Source organism: Pinus tabuliformis, chromosome 1_2, assembly GCF_031772625.1.
Source record: "Pinus tabuliformis cultivar Carrire ecotype Pingquan chromosome 1_2, CPIR1, whole genome shotgun sequence".
In the NCBI taxonomy this organism is placed as follows: Eukaryota; Viridiplantae; Streptophyta; class Pinopsida; order Pinales; family Pinaceae; genus Pinus; species Pinus tabuliformis.
This window is the reverse complement of record NC_142298.1, coordinates 459,854,039-459,866,929: the sequence shown is the minus strand read 5'-3', so window position 1 is coordinate 459,866,929 and position 12,891 is coordinate 459,854,039.

Genomic DNA, 12,891 nt, shown 5'->3' with positions numbered 1-12,891 from the left:
ATAAATAAGTTTACCCCTTTTTCCATATTCTTATCTTGATATATGATGTTTATATGTGCAAATGTATCTAATTCCATTTACTTGTATTCGATAGATCTCTTGCTTTGATTGGTTCTCTGTCTTCTACTTATGCTTGCAGGTACTTTTGATCGAGTTAAGTTCAAGGAGTGACGGGAGTCAAACAAAGGGTACAAAAGGAAAGCGAAAGAACAAGTAGGTGCTTTGATTCCTTTGTCTTATTTATCATTTATGGAAAAAGGATAAGTGCTTTAAATCTGTTGTTCTAGGTATAGCTACCTACCTAGGGAATTAGTATTTATCTGTAGATACCAAATTCCTCATAACAATGTTTTCCCAAGAAAATAATCTTTATTTTTTATCATAAGAAATTTTCCAAGCAAATAAATTTGATTCTTATTTCTTCATGCACGATATGAAAACACAATAATTTTCAAAGAGCATAGTTACTTATCTTTTAATGCATGCTTGAAATCTCTCCTTCCTCTCTCTTGGCTTGATTCTACATGTATTTTGTCATAAATTCTCATATTTTCTCATAGGCTTACAATAATTAGAATTAAGAAAATGAAATAGTTTTTCTAAATCCTAAAAGCATTCGATAAATCAGATTTTTCATAAATTTGAAAATCACTCCATAAATCACTCTGTAAATCATATTTTTCTAAATTCTAAAGTCACCCAATCAATCATCCAGAAATCTCTCATGCTTTTTTTCAAGATAAATTTGATTTTTCCTCGTCGGCAAAATATAACTTATCCATAACTTTTATAAATCTATGACTCATTAGTTCTAAAAATAAAAAAATATACTAACTTGGAAATATAATTTATTTAGATAAAAGAATATAAATTATTCTCAATATAAAAATTAAGAATTAATTCTTGTAATTATGAATTAGAAGAATATTTAATTATTCAGCAATGCTCATTTTATGAGAGTTTTTACGGAATCTTACACCAAGGATATTACACCAGCCTTCCTAACACCATTGTGGCCCATTTCCTTTCTATATCCGGCGACTTATACTTCTACCAATCAGACGATTCTAATGCCATTGGATTCCAATTAGCATGGAAGTCAAAGATTGAACCTACACCCCTTGAAATTGGACAGTTCAAATTAAACATGATCGACAACTATGACTAGTCATCAGTCTCTAACCTACATGGCACTTAATCTATCCTCCTACGCTCGATGGGATGAAACAACCACATTCAATGTAGATCAATGGCCCTAGTGTTGCCACCTGGCCCCTCTAACATCATCTTGCTAGTTCAGTTTCCATGTCATCGTTGACATCACCCTACCAGGTTCATTTCCATGTGGCATTGACATGGGCCTAGCCACCTCATCAATTGTTTTAGTGCATGTTTAAATTTTTTTATTTTATAAAAAAAAACTATGGGCAATTGTGCCCCACCTCATTGTGGGTCCTACTCTAATTCAATGGTTGATATGCTTTGGCCATATCTATGGCCCAAAATGATTACGGCTTCCTATGACATCAACAAGAAGGGTGTCCATAATCAAATTTCTCTTCCAAGGTCAACCCCTTTTCTATCAATGGCAATGAGGATTTATGTCAATGAGATCCAAGATCCATGTAAATTGCGAGGCGATACCCCATGATGTCACTCGAGAGGGGTCTGGTACCCCATGACATCACTTGAGAGAGATCCACAATCATGTTTCTACCCTCCTCCTCGGCATAATTCCACCTTCCACGAGCATTGTTTATATGTCACCATTATGTTGTGTACTCCAAAATGTCCACTACAAATAATTTCATTATTTGTAAGGTGTTTGTTATCTGGAATTTTATTTATCCGTGGAAAGCTAGAAAGGCGAAAGGGACTACATAATGCATCTATATTAGATTTATGTCTTTTAATTTCCTGTAAGTTCAACATATGATAGAGTGCGGAGACACATAGATGGTGAAAATAATAGATTTCTTTAGAAAGTTGATTATGTGAAGCAAGGAATAAATTATGTACTAGAGATAGTATGAGAACAAAATATTTAGAGACGTATAACTCTTCTAACCATGACGCTAATGCAAATTCAGCATAGAAATCTATGTGAGATGGTGAATAGTAATCAATTTTTTGGAAACCATGGTCCACATCCATGGAAACAATTAACCAAGGTATTGTTTATGAAGAACCAAAAGGTGGGTTGCAGAGAGGTTTTTGACATAATTTTTGGTTAAATTTGTTTAAAATTTTGTAAGAATTCGTTAGATTTACAAGTTTTATGTATTAATTAGAAAAAAGAAATAGTAAACTAAATGTATTTAAAAAATATATAAATAAATATAATATGATCTGATTAAAAATTATTTTACTAAAAAAACAAAATTTCAAAAATAAAAATAATTAAACGAAGGTCAAATATCAAAATTGCGCAATTAGATAGTCAATCGAAAGCTACAAAATGATTATTAGAATTATCTGGTGGTTATTAGCATTATTAGATGGGTATTATCTAACTATATAGCTTTACTAAGTTGTATTAAGATAAGTATCTAGCTTTATTAACTAATCTCTAGTAAGCAAATAAGGCAAGGATATAACCCAATGAAGAAGGAAAGGAGTTCAACCACCTAATCATCTTTATACGTTAGAATTTGAATTTCATGTTTTTGATCAATATTAATCTTGAAGCCATTCGAACCAATGCCTTTATTAAACTCCAATTACAAAATTAGTGATAATTAAACTTAATTAATGTTAATCCATGTTACGAATATTTTTCCAAGGTGCAATTGTGTATCACTTTGAGAAAATGCCATGGCAGGACAAAAAACATGTACATGAATAAATGGTAAAGTTAATGCTTTCAAGCACTTTTTGTCAATGAGTTTTATTAGCACCTTCCATCATAAATAATGATGTGTACAATAAATGGAGTTGGTCATATGGTAATAAAGTGAATTAACGTAAATAAACCACCTAATCATCTTTACACATTAGTATTCGGCTTTCATTTTTCGAACAAATTGAATCTTGAAGTCGTCCGGATCACTGCCTTTATTAAACTCTAACTACATAATTAGTGATAATTAAATTTAATTAATGTTATCCCGCACTACATAGCTTTTTTCAAGGTGCCATTATGTATCACTTTGAGAAAAGGTTGTGATGGGACAGGAAATATGTATGTTAGTAAATCGTAAAGTTAACTCTTTTAAGCACTTTTCATTAAGTTGAATTGGCACCTCCCACCGTCGTTGATGACGTGTATAGTAAATGGAGTAGGAAATTTCAAGTCTTGATTTAACATGAACAACTGATCAATACATTTTCTCATTGACCACAAAACATATTGTTGAATGCAAGTTTTAAGATTGCATTTCTAAGAAACCAATAACTATGGACCAATAACTACCAAAAGAGGCAAGGATTTTGCTGCTATGCAAGTATCTGAATTGTATGCTTATATATATAGGATTACATATTTTATTATCGAGGTCATATGATGTCTTGATTAGGATTGATTGGATCTCACACTATTAGAACACGGAGACCATTTTGAAAAAAATTGTGCATGCATTAATAATGAAAGGTAACTAAGCAAGGTTCCAAGAACCATTAGTCCTATCTCACATTATTCTTTCTCTTTTTCTTCGTAGATGAAGACATGATCAATAAAATATTTCCAAATTTATGTTGTAAATGTCATATACGTTTAAGAGTGTGTACACTATGACATTTGGAATTGAACATATTGTTATAAGAGTTTTCCAATAAATCTTACATCAAGCCTATCCTTATATATTAAAGAAATAGGTGCATGATCTCAATCATCATTGATTATTCACCAATTCAAGTAGAAGTAGGATGGTTTTACATACTTTGCACACATCCTTGACATGAAATTCAAATTCAAAATGGATCCATATCCTACATTGATATCTAGTGGAAAGTAACACAACTTAATGAGTCCAACTAGGAAAGAAAGGAAGCATGTAGGAATAATAAACTAGAAGGAAAGTGTTATAGGCCATTTTGTCACATCCAATTAGTAAGCCTCCTAATGGGATCAATCAAAATACTATTCCCCCTTGTCACCATCTTGAACAAAGCCCTAAGCATGTACATTTCATTTCCTAGAATTTAAGCCCTAAACTACATCATCTAAGCTAGTTTGAGGACCGACGCTCCCTGTAAGCCTACCGAGGTACGTTCACTAGCAGGTTGCTCCACTGTGGCTTGCATTGGTCACTAGCAGGTTTCTCCCTTTTCCACTTGCCTTGGTTCTAGAAATCTGGGAGAATGATCGAGATTCTGGAAGCTTCAACTTCTAGGAGTTTACAGAAGTTATTAGAACAACTTACCTTGGATAAATCATTTGGATCCTATCCATCCCTACAATGGAGTTTTGAACACTTATCCTTTGATCGTATCCATCCATCAAGGGTGGATCTCTTACCCTAGGATGGTAATTGGATAAGAACTCCCAACTTACCATACTTCTCTATATATTTCCAGCCTATTATGAGGTTGGGGGTTGGCTTTTGGAGAAAAATTCCGTCCTTATGTTGCTATAATCAGTGGTCATAATTCCATGCATTTAGGGTGACTGGAGGTGCATATTGTGACAAGGCAAGGACAAGTCAAAAACTTGGAGGAGCTCTTCTAAAAGATCGACTGCTACTTATGGTTGTAATCTCCTTCCATTTATAGTAATGTAATGAATTGCTTGTTTTCCTATATTTAATGTTGTTTCATATATTTCAATACCATGTTGATCTATCAAATGAAGTACTTAGATGATATTGCATACATCTCATAGTTTCTTGGATTCTGTAACCTGACTGTGCAGGTTCTAATTTTGGCAATCAGAGTTGGAATTGGGGCCTCCAAGCTAAAGGAGGAGTGAAGCCTGCGAAGGATTGTAGGTAGGCCTCACTCCATTATCTATTTATTTTAGGGAAAACCATTGGGTTACTCTTCTATTTGAAGTTCTAAGTTAGTTGCCGACCTATGGGAGATACTTTTTTCCACAATCATAGATCATGTATAACAAATTGGTGATTCCACTGGGGAACAGAGTATTCCCTTGGTGGTATCCTTGACGATTGTGTTTGATTACCTCCTTGACAGACCTTTGTTATATTATTCAACCAAGAACAAACCTAGGAAGTGATTTAATTGATCCTTCTTTGAAATTTTTGTGCTGAAAACCTCTTTCCCCGGCCCGCCACACCCCCTGTGACTTTGATAGAGCATTGCACCTCACCCTAGCCCACTCTGCACCAGCGTTTCAATGAATTGGTGCCTCTTCTGCACCAACGTTGGCCCCTATTTTTGCATGAATTTTTCCTTAGTTCTTGAGCTTCTGTTTGGTCAACTTTCTTCCATTTGAACTTCCCTGAGTCTTCATTGTCTTGTGATCTCTCTACTAATGCTTCCATTTGGTTTGCATTTCTCTTGTTTGCCTTTGGTAATAATCGGTTTTGATTTTTCTTTATTCTTATCACTTGGTTGCTTGAAAACTTCTTCCGTTTGGCTGTTGGTTGCTTGGATGAATTGTTGTTTTAATCCTCATTTTGAAAAGTGTAATTGAATCAATAATTGAACATTTGCATCTTAGTTTTCTCCATTTTGAAAATTAAGTGTAGTGACAAGAAAAAAATTACATCGACATTTAGGGTTTTGCATGTGCAGTAGCATAGGAACGGTTGCATTTGAAAGGGAATTACATCATGCATCGTGTTTTCTACATATTATGTGTTGCATCTTGATTGTTTCTTCCCTTACTTAGTTATATTTTCACTGAAAGAGAAAGGATTTCTATTTTCTCATGCTATATTTGCATTTTAGGATATTCAGTTGACATTCGTGGTGAACCTTAAAACTGAAACATAATCAAAGATAAACAGTAAAATTTATTGAATCAACCTAAGGAGCATTTGTAACATTAACGCAAATATTTAGAGGTCTAGGCTTGTTAAATTGGCAACTAGGGCCAAACTCCATGTGGGTCAGCTTATTTATGGCAGCTGATATTTTTATTGGATCCCTCTTGTCGAGAGGTGTAGGATTGATCCAAAGATCATCCGATTCCGATAAGTATTTATGGAGATATGAATTTATTTTGTTTATGTAATTATTATCAAGCCGACCAGCACTTATGTAGGCTCTAGAAGCCCAACCGACGTGTCTATTCAACCGCTACAAGTTAGTATAAATAAAAGAGGATTTGATGTCATTTGAGACATACATTATTGTGGTGATCTCTTCCTCTCCACGTTTTGGGTTTTTGGAGCAGGAGAGAGACACCATGAAAATGTACGCTGGCCTATGATGCCCTAGCCACAGTAAATCTATCAGCGGCATTTAAGGGTGCCCTAGCCATAGCATTTGAGGGTACTCTTGACAGCAATAAATGATAACCTAAGTCACAACAAAGGGAGGCTCAATATGCAGTCCATGAAGGCACAGTAATTAGATTCTTATACGCTGTTCTATATGCAGCAAGAAGAGGGACTTCGCTGTCCCTATAAACACAGTCCTAGGAGACTCTTTAACGCAGGTAAGAAGATGCCCTAGGTACAGTTCAGTGGGTGCCCTATCCGCTGTCATAATGTGCCCTAGCCGCAGGCTTATGAAGAATCATATAAGCAATCCTGATTCACGCAAAGGATACATGCAGTCCTGTACACTTGTTATATGCAGTCAAATGGATTAGAAGTATCCTCGTGAGGGTCTAAGGTACAGTATCCCTGTAGCAGACAACAGTATAACTTGGCATAGGAATATATTACAATGAGAAGACCAGATCTATTATTCTCAGCATACTTGTAACTTGATGATCTCATAACAGTATACCTCAGCGTCCTTCATTCTTGCTTCAACCGCACATATTTGTGATCACTGTCTCAGTCCGGATACCTTCGTGGAAAGATACAACAGAAAAATGATCTTGGTGATACAGCTGTGAAGTTGTAACGACGATGGTTTCAGTGTCAAGTAAGATCTTGTTAAAGGCTGTTGTAGTAATAACAATGATAGTTACATTCTCGGCATATACAGAAGTATTTTTGTGCCCTTACTATCCTCACTGTCTGGGTCTAATGGAGATCATAGTAATGCTGTAGTTGCTATCTCAGTCTCAGCATTGATGTGATCATGTTGGAGAGTATTTAAGTGATGACTGTGTCCACTACACTCTAAGCATAATCTACAGTGATAGAATGACATACCTGTAGCAGCCATATGACAATGAATAGCAGTGATAGAATGTCATCTGTTAAGGCAGCAACATGATGATGATGCACATTAGTATGGGCAGCGTGAAGTTGAAAGATGATCATGGATATGAAGGGCAGCATGATGATGGATAAGATCATGGACATGGGCAACATGATGTAGATCATGGACAGCATGATGTATGAGATCATGAGCATCATGATGGTGCTACACAGTAAGGTGCAGCAAATGGACGAGATGCAGCACGATGATAGGTGAAGGAGTCACCTTGGAGGATCAGTTGAAGCAGAATGTCTTCAACTGATCTCATCATTATAGAAGATGATCTATGCTCAGATCTAGACAAGTCAAAGTGTTGACTTCTGTTGTAAATGTACTCTCTCTCTCTCTCTCTCTGTTGAACTTTGAAGATAAAAGAAGAATTGATCAAAGGGTTTCCCCACACATTGTGGGGTTTGTCCCTAGCTCGCGCCATATCTTGTGTCCTCTTGTCTTGGCTTGTCTTCTGCGTTTTATATTTATGTTCTATCTGCAGTTTATCATTATGCTGATGTGATTGCTATCTGTGAAAATTTGAATAAATTGCTCTAGCATAGAACATACCTAAACTTAACATGGTATCAGAGCTGAGGTGAAGACAATGCCCAAGCAAGAGTGAAGGAGCAATCACCAAAGACAGTTGGGACAAGACAAAAAGATCAATGGGTTCTTCACAATTCACTTAGGGTGAAGTCGAAGCAAAGCATATTATCAGAATGGCACAGCAAAACTTCAGATGGCATACCTAAAGATCACTTCATTGGGAAGTTCGGATCTAAGGGTGGAAGGAGAGGTAGATTTCTTGGTTATGAGTTCAGCCCTTATGCGAATAGCAGAGATGCCGGTCATCCAAGACAGTGGTCGACTCTTCCACGAAAGCAAGGAACCCCAAAATCTCTTTTATGTACCTGATTGAACCTGATGTCCATCTCGGAAATGGAAGTCAAAGGTTACAAGGTGGCACTTATCAATGGAAAGGTACGTGTTTGAAAATAGATATTTTAAAGATGTTTTTGAGTTCAGGGTTGTATCAAGTTGCAGGAAGTCCACTGGGGACCATGTCCATTGACTCAGCTCTAGAGGTCTGTGAGTCAAATGGTGACTAGGATGCCTGAATTCAAAAGGAAGCATGAAAGTACATGTCTGAAATGTACCAAAGGAAAATATTATAAGGGTACCATTCCCCTCATGCAGCAGGGTCACAGGTTTGGAACAACCCGAGGAGTTTGAGAATCATGATCAAGGAATCTCATGTATACAGGTGGAAGAAAGCCCTCTATGGCTTGAAGAAAAACACCTCAGGCATTATATGAGAGGATTGATAGCTGTCTAATGCAGCTGAGATTCACTAGGAGTGAAACCATTACTCGAAGGTTGTGGATGATAAACTTCTCGTACTGACACCTATGTCTGACAGGTGCAGACCCTCTCATTTATAGGAGACAGAGGGAGTTGGATTCTGAATGTGGGAAGATAAGATGCAAGCTTGTGACTGCCTTGAGGATCTTAACTTTCAGAAGTTATATCGTAATGATGTCGGACCAGATTTGGGAAATGCCTCTAAGTTTCATAAACTCATTCGCGTTGATGTTCTTGGAGAACCTCCGTTCGAACATCTGTGTTGCAGTTAGCATGGTGAGCTCATATTTGGTTGAGCCTCACTAGATTGGTGCCAAGAATCTTCTAAGATATCTTCAGGGCATAATCTCTCATGAATTGAGATACACTGCCGGAAATATGAAACCACATGATTATTCGAATGATGAGTGGGCAGGAAGTATGGAGGATCACTAGAGCACTTCTCAGTGCTGTTTGGAATCTGCCTTGATATCCTGGATGAGCAGGAAGCAGAAGTCGGTGACTCTGAACACCACCAAGGCAGAATACATTGCTGATAGTATGGCCTTCTGTGAGGCAGTCTGGTTGCTGAAGCTCTTCAGTGAGCTGTTTGTACACATGATGAATACCACTGTGAATCTCTGTGACAACCAGAGATGGGATTCGATTATTGAGGAATCCCGTATTTGACAATTGCTCCAGCAGATAGACATCAATTACTGCCTTATCTAGGATATGGTAAGTCAATGATCAAGGAGGCTCCATCGCACTGAGATGATGTACAGGACAAAGCCCTGAGGAAAGATCAAATTTGTGATTTTCCCGAACGACTTGGAGTTGTCGAGAGACCTTTGTAAAAGGGTCCTGCATGTTGCATACATTGAGCTCTGGGAGCTTTGGGGGGCTTGCAGTTCTATTGGAGCAACATACGACCACAGGGTGACTCACCCTCCCCTGGTGGTGCACACTGAAACAAGATGATTCGCTCTCTTGAGGGACAAGATGATTCGCTCTCTTGTTGGACAAGATGATTCGCTCTCTTGTGTAGCAGGATGATTAGTTCTCCTGTGAGGCCTGGATTGATGTGTTCTCCATGGCGATTATAGCAGGATTGATGTGTTCTCCTGTGAGGCCTGGATTGATGTGTTCTCCATGGCGATTGTAGCAGGATTGATGTGTTCTCCTGTGAGGCCTGGATTGATGTGTTCTCCATGGCGATTGTAGCAGGATTGATGTGTTCTCCTGTGAGGCCTGGATTGATGTGTTCTCCATGGCAGCCTGGATTGATGTGTTCTCCATGGCGATTGTAGCAGGATTGATGTGTTCTCCTGTGAGGACAGGATTGATTAAGTTCTCCTGTCGAGGCATCCTACCCATGCAGTCTGGGACTCATGGGAAGTACCTCTCATCTGATCAATGAGCAGGGAAATGAAGTTAGGGACCATAGTAGTATCGATGGACGCATCGTTGTATCTACTGTACTCCCTATGCTAGGATGTCCTCCATTGATCTGGGATCAATGATACTGGTCTGGGACCAGTGGTAGGAGTTGTACATGCTATGACGCTGACTTCGGGTCGGCTGAGACTGGTCTGGGACCAGTGGTACATACTCCGAGACTGACTTCATGTCAGTGCAGTACTGGTTTGGGACCAGTGAGAGTGGTACATACTATGACGCTGGCTTCGGGTCGGTTGAGACTGGTCTGGGACCAGTGGTACACTCTCTGAGACTGCGATACTGGTCTGGGACCAGTGGTAGGAGTGGTACTTACCTTGAAGCTGACTTCGGGTCAGTTGAGACTGGTCTGGGACTAGTGGTATGCACTCTGAGACTAACTTCAGGTCAGTAGAGAATGATATGACTCATTCTCGATCAATTCTTCTTGTTCATAGTTCAGCGGAGATGAGCAGAGCAGAGCAGAGCAAAGCCAGTAAAGCTGAGCAGAGCAGAGCCAGCAGAGCCAGCAGCACTGAGCAGAGCAGAGCCGAGCCAGCAGAGCTGAGCAGAACAGAGCAAAGCCAGCAGAGCTGAGTAGAGCACGCAGAGCTAGGCAGAGTAGTGCAAGGCACTAATGGTAGAGATAGTACAGTCGTTCATATGGATCAGCGGATGGAGTTCTCCCTAGTTGAGAGGGAGTGTTAAATTGGCAACTAGGGCCAAACTCCATGTGGGTCAGCTTATTTATGGCAGCTGATATTTTTATTGGATCCCTCTTGTCGAGAGGTGTAGGATTGATCCAAAGATCATCCGATTCCGATAAGTATTTATGGAGATATGAATTTATTTTGTTTATGTAATTATTATCAAGCCGACCAGCACTTATGTAGGCTCTAGAAGCCCAACCGACGTGTCTATTCAACCGCTACAAGTTAGTATAAATAAAAGAGGATTTGATGTCATTTGAGACATACATTATTGTGGTGATCTCTTCCTCTCCACGTTTTGGGTTTTTGGAGCAGGAGAGAGACACCATGAAAATGTACACTGGCCTATGATGCCCTAGCCACAGTAAATCTATCAGCGGCATTTAAGGGTGCCCTAGCCATAGCATTTGAGGGTACTCTTGACAGCAATAAATGATAACCTAAGTCACAGCAAAGGGAGGCTCAATATGCAGTCCATGAAGGCACAGTAATTAGATTCTTATACGCTGTTCTATATGCAGCAAGAAGAGGGACTTCGCTGTCCCTATAAACATAGTCCTAGGAGACTCTTTAACGCAGGTAAGAAGATGCCCTAGGTAGAGTTCAGTGGGTGCCCTATCCGCTGTCATAATGTGCCCTAGCCGCAGGCTTATGAAGAATCATATAAGCAATCCTGATTCACGCAAAGGATACATGCAGTCCTGTACACTTGTTATATGCAGTCAAATGGATTAGAAGTATCCTCGTGAGGGTCTAAGGTACAGTATCCCTGTAGCAGACAACAGTATAACTTGGCATAGGAATATATTACAATGAGAAGACCAGATCTATTATTCTCAGCATACTTGTAACTTGATGATCTCATAACAGTATACCTCAGCGTCCTTCATTCTTGCTTCAACCACACATATTTGTGATCACTGTCTCAGTCCGGATACCTTCGTGGAAAGATACAACAGAAAAATGATCTTGGTGATACAGCTGTGAAGTTGTAACGACGATGGTTTCAGTGTCAAGTAAGATCTTGTTAAAGGCTGTTGTAGTAATAACAATGATAGTTACATTCTCGGCATATACAGAAGTATTTTTGTGCCCTTACTATCCTTACTGTCTGGGTCTAATGGAGATCATAGTAATGCTGTAGTTGCTATCTCAGTCTCAGCATTGATGTGATCATGTTGGAGAGTATTTAAGTGATGACTGTGTCCACTACACTCTAAGCATAATCTACAGTGATAGAATGGCATACCTGTAGCAGCCATATGACAATGAATAGCAGTGATAGAATGTCATCTGTTAAGGCAGCAACATGATGATGATGCACATTAGTATGGGCAGCGTGAAGTTGAAAGATGATCATGGATATGAAGGGCAGCATGATGATGGATAAGATCATGGACATGGGCAACATGATGTAGATCATGGACATCATGATGTATGAGATCATGAGCATCATGATGGTGCTACACAGTAAGGTGCAGCAAATGGACGAGATGCAGCACGATGATAGGTGAAGGAGTCACCTTGGAGGATCAGTTGAAGCAGAATGTCTTCAACTGATCTCATCGTTATAGAAGATGATCTATGCTCAGATCTAGACAAGTCAAAGTGTTGACTTCTGTTGTAAATGTACTCTCTCTCTCTCTCTCTCTCTCTCTGTTGAACTTTGAAGATAAAAGAAGAATTGATCAAAGGGTTTCCCCACACATTGTGGGGTTTGTCCCTGGCTCGCGCCATATCTTGTGTCCTCTTGTCTTGGCTTGTCTTCTGCGTTTTATATTTATGTTCTATCTGCAGTTTATCATTGTGCTGATGTGATTGCTATCTGTGAAAATTTGAATAAATTGCTCTAGCATAGAACATACCTAAACTTAACAAGGCTAGAGACATGTTTTGATGTCATTAGACATAGGAGCTGTCATTGTTTGCCAGTGTTGCATTCCAGGGGTGAAATCTCGTTCCATGTATGTGAGTGTATAGGACTGTACTCCACGTACCTTTGGGTATATTGGTTGTGCTCCACACACGTAAAGTATATGGGAACACTCTCATCGAATGGTTATGCATTAGACAACACTACTATGGACTACACTCTCACATACCGTCGCATATTTTTAGGGAGTCCCCA